Source organism: Zootoca vivipara, chromosome 9 (assembly GCF_963506605.1).
Source record: "Zootoca vivipara chromosome 9, rZooViv1.1, whole genome shotgun sequence".
In the NCBI taxonomy this organism is placed as follows: Eukaryota; Metazoa; Chordata; class Lepidosauria; order Squamata; family Lacertidae; genus Zootoca; species Zootoca vivipara.
The window spans coordinates 16,321,099-16,348,197 of record NC_083284.1 but is presented as its reverse complement, the minus strand read 5'-3'; the positions used below and the strand labels follow the sequence as shown (position 1 = coordinate 16,348,197).

At 44.4% G+C, this 27,099-nt stretch overlaps 1 protein-coding gene across 4 annotated transcripts in view; it reads right to left on the bottom strand.

The window, feature by feature from the left end:
- CCSER1 (coiled-coil serine rich protein 1) overlaps positions 1-20,334 on the bottom strand; it is a 706,782-nt gene extending 686,448 nt beyond the window's left edge. For 2 of the 4 annotated variants that reach the window (XM_035113303.2, XM_035113302.2), the window contains exon 1: positions 19,862-20,300. The gene's annotated coding sequence lies outside the window, so the exon portion shown is untranslated. Of the gene's footprint in view, positions 1-6,245; positions 6,750-19,861 lie in introns of those variants that run through there. The other 2 variants (XM_035113300.2, XM_060278448.1) reach the window with 2 other exon arrangements.
- Positions 20,335-27,099: the final 6,765 nt, after the last annotated feature.

The window sequence follows — 27,099 nt, the reverse complement described above, 5'->3', positions numbered from 1 at the left end:
CCTGTCTCCTGCTTCAAAGCCACCCACTTGGTGGCCATTACTGATGCAAAATTCGGAGCAACTACATGAAGAATATTTCAACATTTATCTTCCTTGGAGGTCCATGAGTTTGAGTGTCGTGAGAGAGGGAGAAAATTTTCTATCCACTTTCTCCATACCACGCCTAATTTTATACACCTCTGTCTTGTCTTCTCTTCCTTGCCTTTTCCCTAAACTATAAAAGCCTCAAATATTACAGAATTTCCTCAAAGAGGTGTTGCTCCATCTCCTTGATCATCATCATCATCACCCTTTGCTAGATAACTGACTCTTACCTTCTACTAGATCTACTAGAGCAGAGCTATCCAAACTGTGCATCGCGACACATTAGTGTGCTGGCTGCAGTGTGTAGATGTGTCAAGCAAGTGCTCCTCCCGGGGCTGGAAAGAGGTTAGTTTAACCTCCAGTTTGCTAGGAAAACTGAATTACTGTGTTGACATCAAATGCCAACAGTGCCCTTCAGCTCTCTATATTGGACAAACAGGCCAAAACCTACACCAAAGGATAAATGGACATAAATTTGACATCAGGAATCACAAGACAGAGAAACCAGCAGGAGAACACTTCAATCTCCCAGGACATTCTATACAAGATCTCAAAGTAGTTGTCTTATTACAAAAGAATTTCAGAAATAGACTGGAAAGAGAAGTTGCTGAATTGCAACTTATTACCAAACTTAAAACCATGGAGAGATCTGGTCCGAACAGAGACATTAGATTATTATCTCATTATACATCTCACCCCTTATTAATTATTATTATTATTATTATTAGCCATCTCACCCCTTGCTTTTCCCCCTGTAAGACCAATTGCATTCGTTAACAGTCAACAGGTTTACCACACCTATCAGCCAATCACCCATTCCCACCACCCTTCTGAGTAATACCCCTCCCCACCCTCTCACTATATATAAGGGTCTAGTGACTTCTGTTTCAGTGTATCTGAAGAAGCGTGCATGCACACGAAAGCTCATACCAATGACAAACTTAGTTGGTCTCTAAGGTGCTACTGGAAGGAATTTTTTTATTGTGTTGTGAAATGATACATGTCTAAAAAAAGTGTGTCACCAACATTAAGTTTGGAAAACTCTGTACCAAAGGATTAACTCTTAAATGAATTCCTTTATCACTTTTTATCAGCAAGCTGACTATCATCAATTCACTATTTGTCCCTCTTGCCAGGATATCATATAATATGCTTTCTTAAGGGTTTTTGTTTTGTTTGGGATCTTTCTGTTTACATAAGAGCATTACATGTTGGGGTACCTTTATGACTTCTATTCATGTGTTTACATCATATTCTCGGCTCCAGTTGTAATAAAAATTGAACACAAAGAATCTGTTATGTATACATGACATGCTATGTATATTATGTATATATGACATATTATGTACACATGACATATTATGTACATGTTATATATACATTTATACATACTTTCATTGTAGATTCATGTATAGAATTAAGTGAAATATCTGGCTTGCTTCCATACCTTTAGGGGCCCCCAATGACTCTCTTGCCCAGAGCCCCCGAAAACTCTAGGCTAGGGCCACCCCTGACTCTAGATTACGACTACAACTCCTGTCAGATCCAGCCAATGCTGGTTGACAAAGATTGCCCTAAGGTGATGTTTCTGTCCTCTTTGCATTCCAATATTTATGTGCATTTAAAAGTCATAACTGGAGACAACTGCAGAACCCTGATCTTTCAGGAATGTGGTGTTACACCTTCTCATAGAAGCAAGAAGAACCAAGCCTAGTTTGTGTAAATATATGCCAAATGACTAAGTCTCCAGGGCTTAACTCAGACCTAAGAATGTGGAATCACTTCTAGAAGAATTTAGAGTGATTTCTGGTTGGATCTGTTCCGAAATGACAATTCATTTGGCAGCAAGTTAAACAGACAAAAAACACCTGCAGAAATTACTACCTATCTGTATTATGTCCCAATTAAACATGGCAGGGAGTGGCAAATGAAAGCAATTTACATCTCACCCCACCCAAAATGCTAAAGAAATCAAATCAAATCCTTCAACAAACCTCACCTGCTTCTTTCCAGGCATCAAGCGATCACAAAATTTTAAACTCGGGTGCTTCCTCCAAAATAAATTAGACTTTGACTTCAGAGAGTTTCCCCATGAACAGTTCTACAAACTGAAGGACAGGCACCCAAACTGCACCACTAGGCACCTTCCACTAGGCACGTAGGTCGATGGACAAGACTGAGGATATCTCAGGTCTGACTAATGCATCATAAGAGATGTGAGAAGAACTGACAAGCCACTTTTGGACTCCACAGCAGAGTTCTAACAAATGCAAGGACCAATCCCATTGCCAGTACCAATGACAACATATGAGTTGCAGCGCTGGTAGAACAGGAAGAAATAATGTGATGACTGCAACAGTGCAAAGCTTATCTATGCAGGAACCATTTTTCTGCAGCTACCCAATGGCTAAGAGAGATGTGCAAATATTTCACGCTGGTGGTCGAAATTAATAACAGGACACAGGAACAAGGCAGAGTCTTAGATATGTTGCTGAACACAAGTGTGCTCATTTTCTTTCATTAAATGTCAGGCATGTGGGGGGTCCTATAAATCTGAAACAGAAGGCTAAAAATTTAACTTAGTAATTAGAATACGCTACAGCAAATAATCTTCCAATACAGTTCTTAGGACTCCTCAGCAGCTCATCAGACATTCTTAAAAGAGAAGATCAGGCAAATGACCTTGGGAAAATTAAATTGTCTACTACTGTATTACCAATCCTCTACTGCAGGAGAACACAGGAGAACACTCAGCATCAGAACTTGGCATTACACTTGATTCAGGCCAGGAAAAACAACATGAATTCTTCATACAATGGATTTCTTCACTACCACAAGATTGGCGGGAGGTAGCAGCCAATAGATGGATCTTTGCTCCTCTTACGAACAAGGAGTGTTGTCTCAGACCATTTGTTCATATAGCTCAGTAGGCCTACTGCACAGTCTAAAGGTTGGGAGAGGCTCTACAGAGTTCCAGACAGAGGTCTCTCCCAGTCCTACCTAGAGATGCCAGTAGGGAGGATACTGAACATTGTCATTTTTTCTTTTGTGAAATGGTTCTATTTTGTGATGCATCAACAGATTTTTTCATATGTACCCCATAACATGAAAAGGTTGAGGACCCAGGATTTTATGTTGTTAAAAGCAACAAAACAAGTTTAGGTTTAATAACGTAAATAAGCACTGCATATATATCTACCTTAAAAAAAAGTCCCTTTAAATAACAACAGCAACATCCTAGAGCTTCTTAATTTCAAGAAATTTTACCTCTCTAGCCAGCACCTCACATGAATTAAAAGTGGAAAGTGTCTCAAGAAATCTGCAAAGCAAGGGTTGGAGAGCAACCAGTTTGTACCAAGCAGTCCTGGGAAGACAGCTGAAAATTCTGCTCGGTCATTTAAAACAGGACCAGTGATGCGAGAACAGAAGGAGATGAAGCGTTTATTGGCAGTCAGGCCAGCTGTAGTAAAATAGTGGGTTATTTGCGAAACCCTACATGCAGGATATGCCACCTTAAAATCCAAATTTTGTCCTTAAACTTCACAGGCACAAAATCAATCAGACTAGAGTCCCAAGCACATCTAGGTGGAAGTAAATTTTGCTGATTTCTATGGAGCTTATTTCTAAATGAGTGAGCTGCGGTGCAATGTGCCAATTGACTTAATTGCTCAAGCTTCACTGGCTTCTGAATTGGTCGTACGTTCAAAAAAATGACCATCATTATTTGTTTGGAGATATTTGACTATCATCTTAATTGCTCCACACTTAAAAGTGGTTAAAAGGATTAAGGCACTTCTCTTATTTATAATTAAACATTTTTCCTTGGCCTCATTACCAAACTTGCTACCCTAACAGTCAACATTTCCAGTTTTGGATGTAGTCTTGTGGTTATAAAGTTTTCTGTTTCATTAGAACACACACACACACACACACACACACACACCATTATATGATTATCCTTTAATTTCCTCATATCTTTTTCTGATGACTTAGAACTTCTTGGAAAAGCTGTATCCTTTCGGTTTGCCAAGTTGTGCAAGATGCAAAACAAAAGCTGTTTGGAAGAAAATGCTATTTTGCAATGATATTGTTCATTTTGGGGATTGTCTGGTCCTGAAGAGCATAGTCACTTAGCAGCTCAGTTCAGATATAGCATCATACCATAGCTTGAGCTAATAGAATAAGACTTGTCCTCATATGCTCTTTATTCCACCTACCTCATGCCACACACCACTTCAGTTTGTTACCGGTACTTCCATTGTAGTGCAAGCCACGGCTTGCCATTACATACAAACCAGTTAATCACAGGTTGCTATATTTTTGCCTCCAAACATTTTGAAGCTAGAGGACAATCCCGGCTTAGACAATATAAACCACAGTTTGCCGCTTTTGGTGCAACAGCAAACTGTGGTTTGCGCTAAAGCAGAGGAAACTAACTTCTCCCTTGGATTCCTGCAATATTTTGCACTTTGGGCTGTTTCTGAAAACTTCAGTAAGTCCTGAAGCAATTTAGCAATAAAATCATAGTCAGTAAAACACATGTAAATACAGTTTCTAATCCAATTCAGATAAAGATCTCCACTTTAAAGGTTTGTTGAAAGAGGAAGGTTTTCAATAGGTACTAAAAAGACAATCAAGACAGCGACTGAACAATATATAATGGGAATACTCATTAAAGGTTCAATTCTCTCACAGTCTGATTCCTACACTGTACAGAATGGACTCCCCTGTGAAATGGGATGTGAAGGAGGCACATTCCTGCACTGCACAATGATCAACTGGATATATACAGGGTGAGCTGATACTGGTCCTGAGCTGCATACAGCTTTGTACTGTACACCAGCATTGGCACCTTACACATGGCCTGGTAGCTAATAGGCAGGCAGTACAATTCTTTGCTGGTCAGCAGCCACACCATGCATAACAGTCAGTAGACTCTTAATCTCAGGGTCATTGGTTGGATACCCATACTGGGCAAGAGATAATTCCTGCATTGCACACGGTTCGGCTAGACTAGGCAAAGGCAACATTGGCTCTCCAGGTGTTTTGGAACTACAACTCCCATGATCCCTAGCTAACAGGGCCAGTGGTCAGGGATCATGGGAGTTGTAGTTCCAACACATCTGGAGAGCCAAGGTTGCCTATGCCTGGGCTAGACAGCCCTAGTGGTGCCTTCCCACTTGACAGTTCTGTGATTTAAAGTGATAAGTGATACCACTTTAAATAATCCTGGATTCCCCACAAAGAAACCTGGGAGATGTAGTTTGTTAAGGGTGCTGAGAGATGTTAGGAGACCCCTATTCCCTTCTCAGAGCTCTGTGGGAAGAGGGTTTGATTGCTAAACCACTCTAGGAATTGTAACTCTGGAAGAGGAATAGGAGTGTCCTAACAACTCTCAGTGTCCTTAGCAAACTACAGTGCTCAGAATTAATTAGGGGAAGCCATGGCTGTTTTAAGTGGTATCACTTAGCACTTTAAATCACTTTAAATGTATGGTGTGAATGTGACATTGGTACCTTACCAGTGATGCAGCTCAATACGTATAAAAACACCTGCATTTACAATTACAACTGCATCTTAAAAAAATAAATAAATTTTTATTTACTTATTATCCCTGTTTTCTCCAGGGCATGAATGCTGAATCTCTTTCCATACTCTCAGTCAGAAAATACACTGCAAAAAGAAAAGAAAACTGTTCTGGGTTTCAGAGAGTTCTTAATTGGTGCAGGATGGTTGCAGACACGAGCCTGCAGTACAGTAGTGTCAACTCCTATCTTCCATGCTGCCCATCTGCCACTTGCTGTATTGAGACGGGTGTGTGTGTGTGTGTGCGTTGAGTAGACTTGGAAGCCAGCCATTGAAATTCTGGAAGCAAAACAGGCCTGGCTGCAAGCGGAGCTGTGCTGGGACACATACCAGCCCTTCCAGAAAAATGCAGGAGCAAACTTAAAACCTTTCCTTCCTCCAGCTAAACAAGCAACCTGCACTCTAAAGTCCCCCGATTCAGAGCTTCCTTTCTCTGTCTTTTGTACAAGAGTTTGACTAGGCCAGCTGCTTCTCACATTATTCAGAGAACTGCATATGCCTCCATACACAATTTACTAGCCTTGCAAACAAATCCATAAAAGCTAGCAACTTCACAAAAATGCATTAATGCTCACTTGCTGTGTGGCACTCTGGTGCCCTGCGAGAGGGAAGGAGAAGACAAACTCTCTTCCAGTTTACAAAACATTTTTTCTGACTGCTCATCTGGGAGTGGGAGGAGAGTTATGACACAGTGAGTGGATCTTTAATAGCCTGCCTTACCTCGGGAAAGTGCTTCTACTAGTGCAAAACCACCACTGGATAGAACCCTCTGTTCCCTCTTGCAAATTTTCCATTTTCAAAATAGCAAATGAAGGAAAGTGGGAGAGCACTGAAGACTTAACTGAAAGCAAAGAGCTGACGGGGAATCAAACATGTAGGTAAAGAACCTGAGAATTCCCCAGGCCAATGCATACTGGTGATCATAGAATCATAGAGTTGGAAGAGACCACAAGGGCCATCCAGTCCAACCCCCTGCCAAGCAGGAAACACCATCAAAGCATTCCTGACAGATGGCTGTCAAGCCTCTGCTTAAAGACCTCCAAAGAAGGAGACTCCACCACACTCCTTGGCAGCAAATTCCACTGCCGAACAGCTCTTACTGTCAGGAAGTTCTTCCTAATGTTTAGGTGGAATTTTCTTTCTTGTAGTTTGAATCCATTGCTCCGTGTCCGCTTCTCTGGAGCAGCAGAAAACAACCTTTCTCCCTCCTCTATATGACATCCTTTTATATATTTGAACATGGTTATCATATCACCCCTTAACCTTCTCTTCTCCAGGCTAAACATACCCAGCTCCCTAAGCCGTTCCTCATAAGGCATCATTTCCAGGCCTTTGACCATTTTGGTTGCCCTCTTCTGGACACGTTCCAGCTTATCAGTATCCTTCTTGAACTGTGGTGCCCAGAACTGGACACAGTACTCCAGGTGAGGTCTGACCAGAGCAGAATACAGTGGTACTATTACTTCCCTTGATCTAGATGCTATACTCCTATTGATGCAGCCCAGAATTGCATTGGCTTTTTTAGCTGCTGCATCACACTGCTGACTCATGTCAAGTTTGTGGTCTACCAAGACTCCTAGATCCTTTTCACATGTACTGCTCTCAAGCCAGGTGTCTCCCATCCTGTATTTGTGCCTTTCATTTTTTTTGCCCAAGTGTAGTACTTTACATTTCTCCTTGTTAAAATTCATCTTGTTTGCTTTGGCCCAGTTGTCTAATCTGTTAAGGTCATTCTGAAGTGTGATCCTGTCCTCTGGGGTGTTAGCCACCCCTCCCAATTTGGTGTCATCTGCAAACTTGCTCAGGATGCCCTCAAGCCCATCATCCAAGTCATTGATAAAGATGTTGAACAAGACTGGGCCCAAGACAGAACCCTGTGGCACCCCACTAGTCACTACTCTCCAGGATGAGGAGGAGCCACTGATGAGCACCCTTTGGGTTCGGTCAGTAAGCCAGTTACAAATCCACTGAATGGTAGCATTGTCTAGCCCACATTTTACCAGCTTCTTTACAAGAATATCATGGGGCACCTTGTCAAAGGCCTTGCTGAAATCAAGATAGGCTACATCCACAGCTGGATGTTATTATGAAAATAGCTGTGTATATTGCACCCAAGCAATGCAGATACTCATATCTGCCATAGTTCAGTGGCTTTTTTACAAGTAGGTTTCTAGCCCATATGGATACAAAAAATAAACTTTATGGTACAGGCAGCACAGCCGCCGATGTGCAGGTCCTTTTGGACCCGGAAGAGGGCAGAACAGGGGTGGAATGGGGTGCAACAGGGTGGGGTGGGTTTATGCATGCATACAGGGGCCAATAACACAATCCTCATGCAAAATGGTCGCCACTTGTATATGAACATGCAATGTCCGGTGGAGGGAAGTGAGAAGGATTTCCAATCATTGGAGGTGGAACTTGGCAGGCCTGCATTCTTTATCGATGCCACCATTCTCCTGGTATGGAGTTAAAGGCACCACACAGAGTATTCCAAGGTAGTCTCCTATCCAAGTGCTGACCAGACCCAAACATTTCAGAAGGCTGCTGAATTGCTCCATATTCCTCACTTCTGAGTAACAGCAACAAACCTAAATTATTCTGGTTGAATAATTTCACCTATATTTGTTAAATCCACATTATATTATGCAGGACACTTGTTGTTTAGTCGTTTAGTCGTGTCCGACTCTTTGTGACCCACATGGACCAGAGCACGCCAGACACTCATGTCTTCCACTGCCTCCCGAAGTTTGGTCAGACTCATGTGGGTGGCTTCGAGAACACTGTCCAACCATCTCGTCCTCTGTCGTCCCCTTTTCCTTGTGCCCTCCATCTTTCCCAACATCAGGGTCTTTTCCAGGGAGTATTATCTTCTCATGAAGTGGCCAAAATACTGGAGCCTTAGCTTCAGGATCTGTCCTTCCAGTGAGCACTCAGGGCTGATTTCCTTAAGAATGGATAGGTTTGATCTTCTTGCAGTCCATGGGACTCTCATGAGTCTCCTCCAGGCCCCTAATTCAAAAGCATCAATTCTTTGGTGATCAGCCTTCTTTATGGTCCAGCTCTCACTTCCATACATCAATACTGGGAAAACTATACAGACCTTTGTCGCCAAGGTGATGTCTCTGCTTTTTAAGATGCTGTCTAGGTTTGTCATTGCCTTTCTCCCAAGAAGCAGACGTCTTTAAATTTCATGACTACTGTCAAACCCAAGAAAGTAGACTCTCTCAGTGCCTCCATTTCTTCCCCTTCTATTTGCCAGGAGGTGATGGGACCAGTGGCCATGATCTTAGTTTTTTTTTTATGTTGAGCTTCAGACCATATTTTGCACTCTCCTCTTTCATCCTCAGTAAGAAACCACAGAATCCTGCTTTTTCTTGACACAGAACTGAGTTTGTTTGTCTGAAGCCAAGAGCAGCACACATCTCCGAGCAGGCCCAAATGGCAGAGAGAAAACTACCATATTTAAAGATCTGTTTAGAGTTCCGTCTTAAGGAGAGATTGCATTAGGGAGGCATGACAGATGTTTTCAAATATGTATCAGGCTGTGATAAGTAGGAAGGTAACCAGTTGCTCAGTATCGCTACTGAGGATAGGAAAGGCAGTAATGAGCTTAAACGGCAGGGGGGGAAAGATTCAGATTAAATAATATCAGGGAGAAAAGTTCTACCCATAAGAACAGGCTGCAAATTGAAAAATACTATTGGGAAAGATTCTGGGACCTCAGACACAGCAAGTTTTTAAAATTAGTTTGGATACCTATCTGTCAGAAAGAATGTAGGTTTAATTAATCTTGCTCCTGCGCATGGGGGTGGGGTGAGTTTCTTCCTTAGTTCCCTCCAACTCTCCAATCATAAAACAGCAAAATATAAGATCATAGGGGATGCAAAACTCAATCCTGCAAAATTATATCTGCATGCTTAAGTGCTATGCTGGCAAGAAAAGCTATGTACTGATTTGCTTGTCAGGATGCCAAATGCTTTAACAGGGTGGTTACTTTTTCCAGACTTATGTTCAGGGAACTCTTTCCACATCAGGTGGTTCGCCGGCAAATTCCCAGGCATCTGCAACAGAACACTTGCATGTAACAGAAGATCCTGGGGCTTGTTTCAGCGCTATTTCTTGGTTCATGTAGACCCTAGGAGGAATAAAAGAGTAGCACAAGGCCACTTACAAAGGGATTTCTGTGCTGTTGCTTTAAACCAGGGTCCCCAAACTAAGGCCCGGGGGCCAGATGCGGCCCAATCGCCTTCTACATGAGTAGAATGTGTCCTTTTATTTAAAATACATCTCTGGATTATTTGTGGGGGCCTGCCTGGTGTTTTTACATGAGTAGAATGTGTCCTTTTATTTAAAATGCATTTCTGGGTTATTTGTGGGGCATAGGAATTTGATTCATTCCCCCCCCAAAAAAATATAGTTCGGCCCCCACAAGGTCTGAGGGACAGTGGACCGGCCCCCTGCTGAAGAAGTTTGCTGACCCCTGCTTTAAACCTCTGAAAACCAGAGGTTCAAAATGCTGTGCAGGGCTTTCTGAAAGCCCTTTGGAGACCAGAGGTTTAAGGAGCAGCACTGGCAGGGAGAAGCAGCCTCCACTGAATGGCTGCTGCTTCCCCCTCGTCAATCAAGGAACATTTTCAATGGGCAGGTGGGAGTGCACCTTGCTCTGGCAACGGAACCATTGGGAGCCTACTTTAAGCTCTCAATTGTTTCTTTTAAACCATTCCTTTGCACATGATTTCAGGTGTAGGTTGGGTTGGCCTGGGCTTCCCAAAATGGCCTGGCAGACCAAAAGGAGTTGTTTGGTGGGCCACAATTGCCCCAGAGGCCTAAGGGTCCACACCTCTGTCTTACAGCACTGGTCAGGACACTCCAAAAGCCACATGCAACCTACTGATTCTCTTTTGCACCCTCCTTGAGTGTTTTGACTGGCTGAAAAGTATCCCTGAACTCTTGCCTCTTGCTTCCCTGGATGAAGACAGATGTGCGAGTGTGTAGAAACTAGCCTACTGTACAAACACACAATTTACATGAATGGCCCCACTCACCTCTGGCAAGTGGTTCCCAGTAGGAAATGCAGCCTTTGGGCTGAAAAAAAATGTTTTCCACTCCTAAGCCAGACAGTTTTGTCTTTCTTGGATGTGACAATAAGCTATGTTTAATGTTCAACCCCACACCACCATCCCCAAAAGCAAACTTCCTATCTCCTCCTTGGGACAATAGTGAAGGAGGAGAAAGAAGAGAGCAGTATACAAGCCCAATGCTTTTGCAGGCTCGTTCATGTAACACTAAACTATGGTACAGTGCCACATCCGAACCAGGCTTGCATGTCTATGGAAACATAATAGCATCGCACTGCCAAAATTCAGTACACATTAGTTATCATTTGAGGTCTGCTTCAGTTGGATTATACAGCAAGCCAGCTGCACAGGTACTGCTGGCAGGCACGCTGCAGTATTAGATACAAATTCACTACATTTCAGAAACTTGTACACACACTGATAAAGTAGCTGCTTGACATTTCAAGTTGATGCCAGGCAAATATTGCCTCCAGCTCCTGCAGCAGGGCAGACACAATGTGCCATTGAAAAGGTTCTCTCTGTGCCAATGCACCAAAAATCTTTGAACATCTTATGCTTCTGGACCAGCATGCATTCTTGTATGTGCACAGCACACCCTTATCTAAAGCCTTCATATTGTCTCCCATGACTCGAAGATGAATTACCTCAATCGATGTTCTTATCGCGTGGAACACTGAGCGCGCGCGCGCACACACACACACACGCAAATGGTATGACAGCGATTAGAAATAACACAATTCTGGACTCTGAACCGGACTGGCAGGCTGCTTCCATTGTTTCCCCGAGACACAACAGTCTGTTCATCATCCCAGACTCTTTTACTGCCTCATTCCCCCCCCCCAAAAAAAAGGAGAAAGAAACGATTTTCCTCTTTTTCTTTTGGCAATCATTAACCTATGGTGGAGTCAGTAACAAATGGCTTGCAAAGGGACGACGATTGATTCTGCTTTTAACAGGTGGCTGCATAATGCAGAATGATTAATAGAGGGGAGATTCCAAGGCTGAAACCTCTCCTTTGCTGAAGACAACAGAAGCATTCCCATTGACTGGAAGCAACTGAACAAGTGTCACAGCCAGCACATTCCTGTCAGACCATTGGTCCGTCTTCGGAGCTCATTATCATAGCAACATCTCTCCAAGGTTTCAGGAAAGAGACATCCCCACCCTACCTAGGCTCAAGATCTGGAGACAGGCAAGAGAACAAAAATGGTTCGTTATGAGGCATCACTGACCCACAATGTGCACCATCATTTTTGGGGGGCCCACTCTTGTATGTGATTTACAGGTTTCACAGGTTTTCAAAGCACATCAAAACTAGTGCTGTGCGTTCGTACTCATGAATTTGTCTCACCAAGACAAGAAGCTTCAACCAGACTTAGAAAGGGTGTAGCTCACTGGCAGAGCGCCTGCTTTGCACGCAAAAGTTCCCAGGTTCAACCCCTTGCATCTCCAGGTAGAGCTTGGGATGTGCCCTGCCTAAAACCCTGGAGAGTTGCTGCCAGTCAGTTCAGGCAATACTGAGCTAGATAAACCAACATCCTGATACAATACAGTTTCCTAAGTTCCTATTACAGGTAGGTAGCCGTGTTGGTCTGGATCGAAGTAAAATAAAAAAATTCCTTCAGTAGCACCTTAAAGACCAACTAAGTTTTTATTTTGGTATGAGCTTTCGTGTGCATGCACACTTCTTCAGATACAGTGAAATGGAAGTTTCCAGGCACTTATGTAGAGAAGGGGTGGGGAGGGGTGGGGATGGGGAGGGGGGATCACTCAGAAGGGTGGTGGAAATGGGTGATTGACTGACTGATAGCTGTTGATGACCGCAAACGACTGCAAATGGTTTTGCATGAAAAAGCAAGGGTTGAGATGGCTGAAGATCGCTTATCATGTATAATGAGATAAGAACCCGATATCTCTGTTCAAACCAGGTCCCTCCATGGTTTTGAGCTTGGTGATAAGTTGCAATTCAGCAACTTCTCTTTCCAGTCTATTTCTGAAATTCTTACTACAAAAGAATTTCAGAAATAGACTGGAAAGAGAAGTTGCTGAATTGCAACTTATCACCAAGCTCAAAACCATGGAGGGACCTGGTTTGAACAGAGATATCGGGTTCTTATCTCATTATACATGATAAGCGATCTTCAGCCATCTCAACCCTTGCTTTTTCATGCAAAACCATTTGCAGTCGTTTGCGGTCATCAACAGCTATCAGTCAGTCAATCACCCATTTCCACCACCCTTCTGAGTGATCCCCCCTCCCCATCCCCACCCCTCCCCACCCCTTCTCTACATAAGTGCCTGGAAACTTCCATTTCACTGTATCTGAAGAAGTGTGCATGCACACGAAAGCTCATACCAAAATAAAAACTTAGTTGGTCTTTAAGGTGCTACTGAAGGAATTTTTTTATTTTACTAAGTTCCTATGTCCTTAACTTCTTCCCTGAATGACATTGCTAATGTGCGCTTGGTGAAGGACTCTGGGATTTTAATTCAACTGCATTTGGTCATTGTCTCCATCTTAAGATGCTCCAACGTCTAGAGCAAGGTTAAAAAATAAAGAAGTACAGATATTTACAGACAAATCATTGATAGGTGATTGTGTGTGTTGAACTCCATTTATTCTTGCAATTCTTACACAGCAGCTTATTCAGTTTTCCTCCATCTAAATTAATTTTTGCTATGGAAAAAAAACCCGCACAATGCAGACAGGGAGATTTTAATGTAGATATTTTTGCAATTTCTCCCTTGCGTTTCCCCCCAGGATGTCCTCTTTGCGCATGCTGTGGTGCTTCCTCTATCTCAGCCTACAAGTCTTTCTTTCTCATACCCAATCCTCAGGCTTTATTATGAACTGACTATCATGTGTAGGACAGATGACGGCTCTGATAAAAGCAATAGCCTCCTACATAAAGCACAAGTATTTTGTTACAATCCAAAAGGGAAATCTTGCTAGGCTTGCCACTCATACGGAGCATGCGGGCTTGCCGTATCTGAGCGATACACTCTGACATGTAGTACGACAGGCAGGCGAGAAGCAATACATATGCATGGCCCCAAATTTAACTAGTGAATAGCTAAGCTGTTATTTATTCAATTGTGTGTATAATATACATCTATAGCTTCCATTACCCCAGCGTTACAGGCCCTTGCTGATGTATATGGATGAAACCGGCCGACTGCAAACCCAGCACTGTGCATGCGACTTCTAGCTGCTTATGCATGCTGCATTTCACACGTCATGTCATGAAGTCAGGGAAGCCAAAGGAAACAGAATTGAGCACATCTCAATGACAATGGCGCACGAAAGGGAGCTTGAGTTATTGCTGCTGTGGAAAATGGAAAAGCCATCGAGTAAGCAGCCGACCCTGAACTCCAGAATACCATAAAGTAGCCAGGTACTTCAATGATAGTTCTGGGGGTTGGCAAGCAAGGCTGAGGGGTCATGAAGGTAGCCTGGATGCTATCCTAACTGTGGTCTACAAGCGACGGTTTTTAGACAAACTTAGTAGTGCATATCAGGAACAGCTCAGTGGTTCAACCCTTGGAATCTCCAAGTAGGGCTGGGGAAGACTCACACTGGAAACCCTGGAAAGACACTGCCCATCAGTGGAGACCAGCAGTGGGGATAAACTCCTACCTGGCCTCCCCATTTGGCCCACAAGATGTTTCATGCAAGTCATGCCCACCTGGCATACAGCTGTCACACCTGGTGTGGGGCAGGTAAAGATGCATGCAGCTGGGCAAAAAGAGAGTTTGCAGGCACCGATGATCATCAAAGCTTGCAAAGTTATGTCCACTGGCTTTTGCAAGTCCCAGCTGGCTGTTGGACCTTCAGATGTCTTCTAAAAGTCAGATAGTTGTTTATTCCCTTGACATCTGAAGGGAGGGCATTCCACAGGGCAGACACCACTATCGATTACAAAACATGTAGGCAGAAGCAGGTCACCTGACTTCATTACAATGTCAGGTGATTGACAGGTGTGTGGCCCTGCCCACTTGTCAAATGTGGACTGCCAGTTGAGTGAGGTTAAGGGTCTGTCTCTGGCACACCAGTCAGATTTAGAGCCCCACCCCTGATGTAGACCACTAGTCTCTTTAGACCTTGTGTTTGAATGTCCACTGGGGGTTGTCTTGTAGTCTCCGTTTCTGATAACCTCAGTTGCAAAACTGCTCCATCATTATCTTATTCACCTACCTTCACTACTCTATGAATGTAACTAGGCATTATTCCCATTTTACAGATGGAAGAACTTTGAGTAAAGACACAGTGGAGCTGAATAGAAAAGCTTTGAATCCATACCCTAGAATCATGGAGCTGAAAGGACCCCTGATGATCATCTAGTCCAACCCACCTGCAATGCAGAAATCGCAATATTCAGTCCCCCATCCAATGTGAAACCATATCAGAGCCTGCTTAGCTTTGAAAAAGTGCCAACAGTTTTATTGCTGCATCACTTCAAATCCAATATTTTATATCTGCCAGACTATTGTTTCTGTCAAACCCTTACCCAAATTAACCTCAGTGGCAGCCTTCCAGCCAATTACCACTTTGAACTATATTTACAGATGCCATGCATTCTGAAATAGCCCCAAGATCCTCCAGTGCCAGACCAATCCAATAATTTCACTAAGACAAAAATGCACCCATTCCTTAATTGGCTTCGCCAGAACACTAAGTTGCTATATTCTCTATTGGGGGGGGGGTAATGATCACTTCCCATTATAATATTTTCATATGTGACATCTGCAGGTGAAAGTGATGTCAGTGTTCTGATGCGAGTGCAGCTCACCCCTCAAGGCAAGCACCACACTGATGTTGCAGTAGCCTTAGACAGAGCACAGTAGCTCTGTCCCAGTTGCAAGTCCCACCTTCACTGAAAGATGCCTCTTTGGTTTAAGAGGCCCAGCCTTGCTCCAGGAGTCCTTTACTCTGACAGAGCAGGGGAAACTTTGGCTGTACTGGGGCTTCCGGGAGAGAGTCAAAGGGTGGCCATGTGACAGCTGGTAGAGCTTGAGACTCTTAACCTCAGGGTCATGGGTTTGAGCCCCACATTGGGCAAAAGATTCCTGCATTGCAGCAGGTTGGACTAGATGGCCCTTGTGGTCCCTTCCTACTCTATACAGTTCTATGACTCTATGACATCCTTGGACTAGAAGAGCACTGGCACTGTGGACTCATCTTCTGGAAGTACTTCCGGGGTTGGTCTTGGGTGCAATTTCCCTTCTGATTCCAAACGCTCATCCTCTAAAGAAGGAGAATACGACCCCAGGGTCATGACCATCAAAACAGGTGACATTCAATGCTTGTCCTACACTGAATAGACACACTGAAGTACCTAACTAACTTAGGTTCATTGACTAAGAGGTCTGCTCTGAATAGGGCTCAGCTGCATACAACCCAGAGTCAGTTCCACAAAGTACGGAGTGCAGCAATCTTGAAATTGGCAGAGTTAGTGAATAAATCTAGTAGCACGTAGGAGGATTTTAATACATAAAATGTAGTGCTGGAATTTATCCAGGGGGAGAAATCTTTTGGAGTCTCACCAGAATGACAGTCTCATGCTTCCTGTAGTTACTACTGCATCTCACTCTCTTGAGGAAATTGGGAGGTTAGAAAAAGGGGTTCTGTTGCAACTAAGTCCTATGCCAAACGCTTCCTGCAAAGGAATTCAATGGAATCCCATGGTAAGGCACTTCAGAATGCTTCCATGCCAATCTGGCCTTCAGCTTCCTCCAAGAATAGAAAAACAATTCAAATCACAGATGTTCTCCAATGGAAAGATTATTAGATCTGCTATCATGACCCACTGGCCAACATCATTCTACCCCCATAATTACAAATCCTGCAGCCCTGAAGTTTTTAATTGCGTTGGTACTACAGAGACACAATTTCATATGCCACAAGGAGTTGTAAGGAGGGTGGAATCCCTCCAAAACGGTTTTGTGCGAAGTTATCTGCTGTCTAAGCTTTCCCAGCCCATTAATATTTCACTTTCATATAGCCCTGGACTGGTTTTGGAACATGCTTCCTTTTTATCCCCTTTTTATATATAAGCAAGAGGAAGTGTTTGAAGTAAGTGCTGATAAAAAACCTCCCCTAGTCTGTCTCTCTTCCCACCCCCTCATCCCCCTCCCCCCCCCACACACTTGCTTTCTCCACCTCAGTCTCTTGAGGATTTTAACACCTCAAGTACAACATATACCAGGAAAAAGGGGGGGGGGAACAGAGACGAATGTGTCTAGCTTTGAATCGAGAGAGACGGCTTTTTTCAATTGTTTTGTAGTCACATTCAGCTGTGAAAATGACGAAAAAGGAAATCGGCGAAAATAAGCGCGATTACTACATGCTGTCAGGCTGAAAGGGGAGCGTAGCAAATACAGCAGAGCCTCAAATTTACAAAACACTTTGTGAATGGAAGCAGTTTGTAAGCCTCGTGCCCTGGCAGTTCCAAAATCCCCAGCCCTATTAACTTGCATCTCCACATCCTCCCGTTTAGAATGTCACCTGGTCATTGCCAGCGCTCGCTTTCCTCATCTACCTGGAACCCCTCCTCCCCAGTTTTTTTTTTGGGGGGGGCGCTTTCCCAGCTCTCTATGAAGATGGGAAGCAGTGCCGGATTACCAAATAGGCCGAGTAGGGCCCCACACCTTTCAGGGGCCCCACAAAAAGGAACCAAAATAATATTGATTTGATCATGAAAGAAAATTACAATCAAGCTTTCTTAGTTCAAAGGCACATGCACAAGCCCCCCCCCCCCCAAGATTTCAGCTGCCTTATACATAATCAGACTATGGGTCCATCAAGCTCAGTACTGACTGGAAGCAGCTCTCCATAATTTACACCAGGGACCTTTGCTAGCCCTACCTGAGCTGCTGGGGATTGAACCTGGGACCTTCAGCAGGCAAAGCAGATGCACTACCAGTGAGCTACAGGCCCGTCCCTTCTCTGCTTCATCTCATTATTAAGGGCACTGGAAGCTGCCTTATACCTGGGCAAGCCATTTGTCCATCTGGGTCAGAACTGTCACTTGGAAGTAGCTCATCAAGGTCTCAGACAGAAGTCTTTCCTGCCACCTGGTACGTGATCTTTAAAAACAAGCAAACCTGGAGATTGAATCTGAAACCTTCTGCATTCAGAGCATGTTCTCTTCTATACCACAGAGCAATGGTCCCTCCCCCTCCATTTTATCCAACGTGCTTTCTGACCTCCTGAAAAACACCCCCACGCCGCCTGATTCACAAAGGGGCTGGCAACAGTTACTGCATACTGAGCAGGGTGAGCAATACTGCGACGGAGAAATTTGATAGATAAGTCATTTTGAATCTCCAGGCTTCATATATCTCCCAAGGTTCCAGCAGAGTGAAATCCGTTCCACAAGAATGTTCAGTGGAACTCTGCTCCGCCATGGGAAAAGAAAACCGATCCTCTCCACTACTTGGCAAGATGTCTCTCCTTAATGGTGTTGGGAAAGTACAGTCGCCAAAGAGCAACACCCTCGTGGCTCGTGTTAAGATGATGCATTACGAGACACCACTGGGTAACGCTAAGTCTCCCTTCCCCCTTGAAACTGCACGTGCAATTACCCTGCCTGCTGCAATGTCTAGCTGCTCCCATACTCCATGGGAAAAGACGCAGGTAGAGCATCATAGTTCAGAGTACGAAAAGAAACCATCCAGGAACAAGTGCGTCATCACCCGTCGACACCGTCTCCCCATTCAAATATTATTCCAGGAACTCACTTCATCAGCCTGAATTTGCTTTACTGTATGTTATGTTGAATGAAATAGAACGAAAAACTGGAACTGGGCAGTGAGGACTTTTATTTGACACACGACACTGAGTTGAGACTCAGCCCCAAATGACACCTGGGCAAAACAGGTGTGAGCCCCACAGACAAAGCACACACTCTCTCTCTCTTTCATGCTGCCTTCTGCCCTACTTCCTAGGGGTCACAATGCCCTTCTGGTGACAAAGTCTCCACTGACCATTCTTCCAGGTGCCACATCTAGCTGGCCACCCACAACAAATCATGATTGGTTCTGCCTCTTCCACCACCATCCCCATGCCCACCGCAATATGACACATGTACCCCAAGCATGTGCTATTGCATGGGCAGTGAACGGTTCTCTGGCAAATAGCTCCATAGCTGTGATGAGTGTGGCTGGCGCAGCGATGGCAGGGGCAAGAGGTGACAGTGTCTAGTGGGGGCGGGGAAGGTGCCATGTGGCAACGCTGGAGAATCCACATGGCTCTCCCAGCTGCCAATCTCTCTCCCTCCCTCTCTCTCTCTCTATATATATATACTGTATGTATGTATGCTTGTACGGTATATTACTGCTGCACAGCCGCTGCGGAAAATAGGGAACCCTCTGCCCAGAAAACAGGCGTCTTCTTCCCCTGCATAAGTCCACGATGAAGCCTTAGAGCCTTCCACGCGCGCACACCCTCCTCGCCCCTTCCCCAAAACTGCACAGCCACAAAGCGCCCTGCCCTCGCCCAAATCCCAGCCGCCGCTGCGGCCACTGCCGACTTGCAGGAGAGCCCAGCTCGGTCCAATCCCAGCGAACACGCCTCGTGCGCACAGGAAGAAGGCAATGCGGCTCTCGGCGAGCCCTTCCTAGTAGCCGCGGCTGCCCTGCGTGCAATAAACATCCCGGCTTCTAGCTCTCGCCTTCTCCTCCTCCAGCTCCTTTCCTCCCAATCAGCTGCCGCTACCGCCTGCCCAGCCCCGGATCTACCTGCAAGACTCGAAGCGAGCTTTTTTAAAAAAACAGAAAAACCACAGTACACAAACCAAGCCTTTGCACCACTTTCCAGTCCTCGAACCCGTGTGCACTTGTTCCCCCAGTTCCGCGATCCGCCCACCCAAGGCAAAATCGCGACCACCACATCGCAAGCACGGGAAGCTTCTTCCCAAAATAACCCAGCCCTCCTTGGCTGTGCGGGCATGCCTGATAGACCCAGAGGAGCTCAGTCTCCCTCCTTCTCCCTTCCTAAAATCATGACCTTCCATCTCCTAGCCGCCCTTCCCCACCGCCCTATGCGAGGGTGCCTTCTGCTTCCCAAACCTAGAGGCGCCACGAGTCAGGGGCGCATGGAGGTTATTTACTACCTGGTTGGGCAGCTGGTGGTTGTCTTGGGGGCGCTCCTGCCACGGAGTGCTGGGGAGGGGGGCGCGAAGTCTCGTCCTGGCCGCCCCGCTCCCTACCACCAAAGTGGTGGTTGGTGCGGTCCTTTTAATTTTCCCATATGCGCCCACGAAGAAAAGAGGTGGGTGGAAGCCAAAAAAAAAAACACGTACACACACCCCAGCCTTGGTCCAGGGCTAGCAGCAGCAGCAATTAATCCAGCAAGCGCCAGCCAGAGCAGCGCAAAAGCTCTGCAGCAGAAGAAACCAACGGAGCTTTCCATGCACTCATGTTGTTGCTGTTGAGAGTGCAGAAGAGGATACGCAGCAGCAGCAGCAGCAGGCGGATTGGCAGCCGGCGCTGCTTGTGGCAAGGAAAGACGGGGAGAGGAGAAGGCGGCGGGGAGGGACGAAAGGGGAGGCGCTTGCGGTGCGTGGTGTGTGTCTGGAGAGAGAGTGTGGGGCTGTGCGCGCCGCGTTGCATGCGGGGTTGCGTGGTGCCACCTCCTCGCTGGGAGTGCATTGCGGAGCCAGCTTGGGAGGGGAGAGCAGCCGCCAGCGCAGGATCAGCCTCTTAAGAAGGGGATTGACAGGAAGGATTTAAGAAAGCCTCACCTTTCTGAGCTCTGAGTCAGCAGAGAGTGGAACAGGTTCATTTTTTATTTTTTTTTATTTTGCTCTCTTCTTCCTGCTTCCAGGCCAGCCTCCTCCTTCCCTTTTCATGAAGCCACAGCAGAAGCTTCAACAGCTGCAGAAGAAACCAAGACCAGCAAATCAGTGTAACCCGTGTGTGTGTGTGTGTGTGTGTGTGTGTGTGTGTGTGTGTTTGCGTGTTTGTTTTTTCTCTGTCTGCCATGCTTTGCATTTTCCTTTTACCGTGATAAAATCAGGAGCTTTGCAAATCCTTAAAAGAGAAGGGGTGGGGGGGGGGTTAACACCTTTTGGGCAGCTTCACTTGAGGAGTGCACTCTGAAATATACTTAGTGCAGATTAGTTGCTCCTTAATAGGCTTGCTCCAGTCAGGGTGGTTATAAAAAGGGTTTAGGTGTGTTCATGCTGGACGAAATACTCTTAATAATCCACATTATAGATTGCGAGTTGAGGACTAGGCAGGGGTAAGTGAGCTCCTCCAGAATAAAAGATGGTCATTTTGTGTGTGGCCAGGGAAACCTGAGGATGCTGGCTATTCCAGATTGGTTCTGGTCCAGTAAACCTGAAAGGTGCTGGTTGTTGCAAATTAGCTGTGCCATAAAATGGTATGACCTTCTTGTGTCCTTGCCATTTCATAGTCAATGTCACCTGGAAGGAGCTGAGGCTCACACACTGGGTTGCAATACCTAGAGCTAGCTTTACATGCACAGGATTGTACTGCTTTATGCAGTGAGGGGCAATTCTCTCCGGCATTGATCTGTTGTGACCATGAAGCCCAGTGCAGCAACCACAGCAGTTGTTTGGGATCAAATGAGTGAAAAACTACATTCTTCCCCTCTACCCCCCACCCTGTTCCATTTTTTGCATGAACGACAGCCTCAAAACTCGGAGGAGAAGGGTAATGGAGTTTTAAGAATCAATTCATCCAGACTGCATACGCACCATACACTTAAAGCACACACATACTCTCAAACAATCTTGGGAGCTTAAGTTTACCCAAAGGTACAGTTCCCAGTACCTTTAAACTAAGATTCTTTGGCAGGGTGGTGGTGGTTAAATGTGCTTATGGTGTGGAAACGGAGTGAAAAGCTGTGGTCTTTTTACCCTTCCATATTTTGCATGGACAAAAAGTCTCAAAATATGCAGCCGGGGGTGGGGTGAGTTGAATGCACCAGATTTCCCACTCCTTCTCTCCAAAACCGTTGAATGAAGTGTGTGTGTGTGTGTGTGTGTGTGTTTTGTAGGCCATGCAAGGGGAAGAGAAATTTTCTAGACAACAGCCTCTGCATGACCTTTGGATGTTTACTATCCTTGTCTTCTCTCTCTCTCTTGGGGTTTTATATGTGTGTGTACATAAGTGAGGGGGTGAGGTGGTTAAAGGGTTTGCTGTGGTTGTGTGCTTTTTTTTTTAAAGCCTCCTTAACCAGGAAGCAGCCGCAAGAAAAGCTAATCAAACGCCAGCTGAGGAAAAGTGCACTAGTTCAGCGCATTCAATAATTATCACCGCGTATGCTCCCGGCACGAATGTATTGGTATATGTTGCTTACCAATATTGCCCCTTATTTCAAAGCAGGCATGGGCAATTTCTGCATTTCACAGGCCAAACAAAATATGATATGAGGGATCCATGATCAGTTCTTCAGATATACTGTATTTTCCTTGGCCTAAAAATCTAGGGGGAAGGGAAGAATGGGGTCAGGAGGAATAGGGTTGACGTTGGCAGACCAGTTCATCCTTTCCCCACACATTTCCCTGTCCATTCCCCCAAAATATTTGGGGGGATTTTTGAGAATTTTTTTTGAGAATTTTTTTTTCCTCATCCACCTCCCCTCAGAAAATGAAAGCCATGAAAAGCTGTTTCTTTTATAAAAAAATCCCCCAAGTATTCATTCCTCACCATCTTTTTTGTGTGTGTGATGGCCACCATATTTCCCTCACAGTGCCTTGGAAGGACTCCAGGTCAAGGACATTGTGGAGGATTCAAAATGGCGGCCATTTTGCTTGTTTTGCCATTGGCAGCAGCAGCAAAAAAAAAATTAAGTAAAAAGATAAAAAGTGTGCTACACCCACTGCTAATGGTGAGCCCACACACACACACACAAAATAAATGGTTGAAGAATTTCTCTTCACTCTGGAGAAAGGTGGTAAAATCACCCACCCAACTTCTCTGCTCACTAATAGGGCAGAGAATTTCAAGAGGCCTTTAAGAGCACAGTTCTAACAGGTACTTACCGGTACTTGATTTTACCTCAAGCCTATTAGCGGCTTGAGAAGACTGTGATTGCAGTCCATGTTCCTAGTTTCCTGAGTGTTAGCCTCATGAAACTCAGGAGGGATTACTTTTGAGTAGACATGTAGAGGATTGGGCTCTTTAATGTCAGGGAAATAGCCCAGACAGAGAAAAGAAATGGCTAAAAAAAAACCCTTCCCTTAGCATCACACCCCCCAAGCCAAAATCCTCCTTCCTCCAGTAGCTGCTGTTCACCTCTGAGAGGAATGCAGGCAACTGTATTGTACTTGACACTTCCTAACCCCCAACAAGGCTATTTATCTATAACATTTGTATATCGCTTTTTCCTCCGGTGTGTCCTGTACATGGTTCTCCACCCCTCCCTGTTTTATCCCCACAGCAACCCTGCGAGGTAGGTTAGCCTGAGAGGTTGGCCCAAGGTCACGGCTGAGTTGGGATTAAAAACCTGGTCTACCAGGCCCTCATCCTGCATGCTTAACTTTTCTACCACACTGGTTATCAGAGGGAGAAAGAAGCCACAGAAACAGTGTGGGTATGAATGTTTGTTTGTTTAAAAAAGAAATAAAAAGAAACTTCCCCTCCACCCCCTGACTTGGCCACCATCTCAGGCCATTTTGAGCAAAATAAATTGCATGTAAATTGATCCCCGGCCCCAGGAGCCATTCTGTTCTCCAGAGATTGGTCGGGGGGGAGGGGGGCACCAATCTAATGTACTTTCCAGCTCACTCCAATCCTTTCATAGGTGCTTAGAATGTATAATAAAATGGGTGCTGCTTAACAGTAAAAGTTTCACAACGATAAAACGTGCACCCATTTATAGCCAAGGTAAAAGCTTTTTTCCCCAGGGGTGGGGCGTTCATGTAAAGATGCTAAATTTGGCAAATCTTCCTTTTAACCCTTGAACAGTTTTCTTTTCCTTGTTGTTGGTGTCTGTCTGTCTCGAGAGAGAGAATGGAGTATGCCTCTGAGGGTGCAGTCAAACCACTGCATTATTATTATTATTAATTATTATTATTATTATTATTTATACCCTGCCCATCTGGCTGAGTTTCCCCAGCCACTCTGGGCGGCTTCCAACGGAATATTAAAATACAATAATCTGTTAAACATTCGTTACAGGAAGGTAGCCGTGTTGGTTCTGACGTAGTCAAAATAAAATAAAAAAATCCGTCCAGTAGCACCTTAGAGACCAACTAAGTTTGTCATAGGTATGAGCTTTCGTGTGCATGCACACTTCTTCCGATACACTGAAACAGAAGTCACCTCATAACAGACCTTATAAGGGTCTGGTGACTTCTGTTTCAGTGTATCTGAAGAAGTGTGCATGCACATGAAAGCTCATACCTATGACAAACTTAGTTGGTCTCTAAGGTGCTACTGGAAGGATTTTTTTATTTTCTATTGAACATTAAAAGCTTCCCTAAACAGGGCTGCCTTCAGATGTCTTCTAAAGCATCTCAGTGGGGCACAGGCCTGGGCAGTATTTATGGAGGTCCTGGGCTGCCTAGATGACAAGGCCTCCATCTTGGCCCCACTGATGTGGTCCAAAAGAAAGCACAGCAATACATTTGGCAGCAGCTTGCCTGCTGGAAGGAGGCATACAAGGTGCCATCCAAATGTCTTTTTGTGTAGGGTTTACTCCTTAGCTTTTACTTCTCCTGAAGATATCTGGCAAGGCAATGGAGTTTTAGGATTAGAGTTTTCCTTCTCCTAGAGGGGCTACCTTTCCAGGTTGATGAACTTCATCAGCCCCTCACTTCCCTCTACTTAAAACAACTTAATAGCAGTGCCTTATACCAAACTGATATAGTGCAGAAGATTCCTGGAATGCTCAGCAAACTTGGCCTTCTCTGTTTCATATAGGCTACTCAAATGTTGCATATACTGCAATAATTAAACCAGGGCAGTAGTGAAAAGTATTTAAGGTTTTTAAATAAAACAAAGTTTGGATATTTTTACCATTGTGAATGCAGATGGCAAAGACAATGAACTCAGAGTCTCATTTAATTGTGATGCAAATCCAAAACTATTTATAAATTAATGTTATCTTTCATTATTCCAGATTCCACACAGTCTGTTTGCAATTCAAGCTCTTGCACTCAGGAGTGGGGGTAAGGGGAGGAAGTTTTTTTCTCTTTTTTCAAGAAAAGGAGAAGTGATATTTGTTTGTTCTCTGTTTTTGCTAGTTGCTGAATGAGTCTCATTTTGCAACCCTGAATGAAATGAATCATTCCTGGCACAGGAAAATCACACCTACTCGGGTCAATTGCTTACCACAAATGACTGTGTATGATTTCTCAAGGCCCTGATCATTCTGAGATTGTATGTCTAACTTTTATGCATCTCAGTATACCCCAGTGACTTCATTAACTTTATATTTGTACTAGAATTTTCAACTGGAAGGAGGGGGTGTTATGTTTGTATATTCTTTTGATCTGTTTAATAAATGTAAGAGATGTTTAAAATTGGCAACAGTGACGCATATTTAAAATTGCATGCAACTTTATTGTGCAGAAACAGAGGCAATTAAAATGAACCTTCATGCTCACCTCATGGCAAAGTAGCAGTAATGGAATCCCTGTGGCAACGCTGCTGGCTATTTCATCATTTTCCGCAATATTCACCCACACATTTATAGGTATTTATTATGTGATTATTGAAGACATTGGCTAAATTCTCACCCAGGTGGTCAGTCTGCTGTGAGCTGGAGCCCCCATGATACTAGTCAAGATGAATATAACCGCCCTCCAGGTTCGAAGACAATTATGTCATTAAATGCCAACTCTTAGGGAGAAACACCGGTGCCCTCAAGTTCCACTTATGGGATTCCAATAGGTATCTGGTTGGCCACTTACAAAACGGGTAGCTGAATCAGATGAACCGTTGATGTGATTCAGTAGGATTTTCCCTGTGTCCTTATGGCAGAATATTACTCAAATACATACAGCATCTCGTTAACAGCCATCTGCAGGTTTACCACTCCCATCAGCCCATCACCCATTCCCCCACCACCACCACCACCCTCTGTATATACATAAGGGTCTGACTCTTCTGTTTCAAGTGTATCTGAATAAGTGTGCATGCACACGAAAGCTCATACCAAAATAAAAACTTAGTTGGTCTTTAAGGTGCTACTGAAGGAATTTTTTTATTTTGCTTCGACTCAGACCAACACGGCTACCTACTTGTAAATACAGCATCTCTGTACACAGAAAAGTATCGTGTCAGGGGAAAGGCTAGGCCAGAACTATTTTCCTTTATCTGCTACCTTTCTGTTTGTTTTTGTTTTGCATTTTAATATTTATTGCGCCCAAGAAAGGTCTTTAAAATATTGCTGAGAATTCTTCCCACTTCCAAAATATGCTCGATACTGCATCTTCTTCTAATGTTACAAGAAGGTCTTGAAAGCCAATTGCAGAAGTCACTGCTCACTTAGCTTCTGGTTCTTCTAAAACAGGCATCCCCAAACTTCGGCCCTCCAGATGTTTTGGACTACAATTCCCATCATCCCTGACCACTGGTCCTGTTAGCTAGGGATCATGGGAGTTGTAGGCCAAAAAATCTGGAGGGCCGCAGTTTGGGGATGCCTGTTCTAAAATGCCCACATGCATTGCTTCTGACCAGGGATTTACACAATGCATAGCTAAGGTATGCAGTTATGTGACTTAACTGAGCCAATCTAGCTCCTTTTGACTATTCCAGTCCAAGGGATCAGGGCTCTATCTGCAGTTAAGTGTCCTTAAAAATGTAGCTTTTCAACATGGCACTCAAAACTACAATTTTAAAGAATGTAGTCATTTGGCCACAGTAATTTCAACATGATATAAAGACTCTCTCTCAGTGTGTGTGTGTGTGTGTGTGTGTGTGTGTGTGTGTGTGTGTGTGTGTGTGTGTTTCTTAATGGTGCCAAGGTTTTAAAGGAGTTGTAATATAGTTTATGTTGTGTTGTTATGCTGAGAATCATTTAGTGGGACTGCAAGCCCATATATAAATGAAATAGAGTGAATTGTTAAGACTTGTGGATATTTTGGAGGTATGCAAACAGTATTTGCAGAACACTACAAACTGGCATGAAGAGAATGGTTGGGTTGTCAATATCACAGGAAAAAATGCAAACCGGTGTGGAAATGTGGAGAATTGAACTTAAGACTAAAAAAAAAAAGAGTAATGGAAATTGACTGATTTGCCTGTCCCCATCTGCATCCTGCCCACACCTGATGATGAAGGAGGAAGTCAAAAGTCTGAGGTTCGAGCACGTAACTCTAAACCAGCCTTTTGCAAGCTGATTCCCCTCCCTATATAGTTTGGGCTAGAGCTCTCA